Here is a 2,316-nt window from a genome sequence, read left to right as displayed (position 1 = left end):
TTCAAGCAGAAATTTACCACAAACCTTTTTTTTTTAATTACTAGTTTATTAAAAGACAAATGATATTTTCTGCTTCGGTTTACTGTACTGTATATTTAATTTTCTTTTGCTGTGTTTTGATAAAGATCTTAAATCTTGAATCACAAACTGTTTCCTATTTAATGGTTACTTACAGTAATTTTTCATCAGTTTTGGGAACATAAAGTAACTATGAGAACAAATTGTTAAGTAACATAAAAGTAATGTTAATGTTTGTATTAAGGAACTAGGTTTGAACTTGCGGTACACCGCGGGACTAATTTTTTTTTTTTTTTTTTTTTTTAAAAAATTTAAAAAACTGAACTGTAGTAAAATGGAGTAAACCAANTATGTACATTTGTTTTTGAAATAATTATCATTAATATTAGTTATGTTTTTTTAAAATATTTTATAAGTTAAAAGATTTATACCATTAAAAATTAATAAAATGTATGTACTGAAACGGTTACGGACGTGTATATACTTTCACGAGTTTCATAGGATATATGGTTAATTATTTTGTGAGTTAAAAATCTATAATATATTAAATAAATTTATATTTTTAGCATTAGTTCAATCCCGTAATGTCAGGTCGCTTCTAGAACAGATCTAATGACTTTAACCCGCAAAAAATTATCCTACAAAACCCATGGGAGTATATAGTCTGCACCCATATGTCCCGCTTGAGTTTACAAAATTAGGATATGTGAACATTTTACTAATTCAATTATTCTAGTTTTGTTTTAATGGTGAAAACGTGATAATATGTATTAATCCGCCATGTGAGGTCTGACCAGCAACATATTTAATGAATTTAACCCGCAAAAATATTATTATTTGATTAGGAAGAAATTTTTTTTCAAGTTTAATGAAAGTTATATTTATTTAATTAATTATCAAATTAGTATTTAATGTAAATAGTAGTGGTTCCGATTTTTTTGGAAAGTTAGGATTATGGAGGAATAATTGTTTACAAAAATAGGTAACTATATCATAATTTAATAAATCTTATTAAAAAATATAAATATTTAAAACAATGGCATGATTGTAAATAGGTGGCAACTTCAGCATTTATTTGCTAAATGTACTTGGAAAATGTATATATAGATAATGAGAGCAAATATATACTAATAAAAAAATAGGAGTTATAAGCTTATAAGGCTGTCCACATGAGATTTTAATCCACCAATAAGAATTAGACATATCACTAATTAACATTTTTTCTTAAGATGTTCACATAGTATTTAAAACAAAAATGTTCTCGATAATTATCGAGTGGAAGAAAGCGGGAAATGAGACAAGAAGAAAAAGAATAAGAGTATAACGAATAAACAACGGTGAAAGTAACGATTACAACTATCATGCATGCAAAATTGAAAATGAAGATGACGAGAAGTAAATGAAAAAAATACGAAGACATAAGTGGTGGTGTTCAATTGAATATGAGAAACCAAAATTGGTTCATGATTCTTTTGGATCAAATTTTCTTAACTTAAGTTTTTCTTATTAAAAATAATAAGAGTATAACGAAGAAGCAATTGTGAAAGTAACGATGACAACTACCATACAAAATTGAAAATGAAGATGACGAGAAAGAATATAAATAGTAAATGAAAAACACGAAGACATAAGTGGTGGTGTTCAATTGAATATGAGAAACCAAAACTGGTTCATGATTCTTTTAATCAAATTTTCTTAACTTAAGATTTTCTTATTAAAATTATTATCTAAATAATAACTTAAAATTTTCAGAAGTTAATATTTTATAATTGTCATCAATTATATATAATTTCATCTAAATATATTAAATAAACTCACGTATCTAAATATACTAAATACATTAAATTTTCAGAAGTTCAAAATCAAGTTGTAAGAAAAGTGAAGAGGAAATTACTAATTAGGCACAATCTTGGTAATTTGTTAAATCGGGAACGTAGACCTATTCGTGAAGTTCAAGGCACCGCTCAGTATTTGAATTCCCCTAGTCGGATCCTACAGTATTTACTATAAACTCATAATTATTTATTCGTGATTTTTTTTTCTTTTAACATCCTAGAGACTCTCTAGGAGTAATTTCCAAAAACATCCTAGAGAGTATTAGGAGTAATTTCCAAAAATATAAAATCTAAAATCTCCCAAAAAAATGGATTAGGAGTAATTTCTTTGAAAAGTAATTAAAATAGAAAATGTCCAAAATTGAAAGAGGGAATAAAACCCTAAATCTTTATGACTTGCGTGTCTAGACGTATATCTTTCTCTCCTTCCACTAAGCTTCTCTCTCTCGCGTGTTTCAGATTC

Source organism: Camelina sativa, chromosome 17 (assembly GCF_000633955.1).
Source record: "Camelina sativa cultivar DH55 chromosome 17, Cs, whole genome shotgun sequence".
Classification (NCBI taxonomy): domain Eukaryota; kingdom Viridiplantae; phylum Streptophyta; class Magnoliopsida; order Brassicales; family Brassicaceae; genus Camelina; species Camelina sativa.
Note: the sequence above shows the minus strand (reverse complement) of the source record.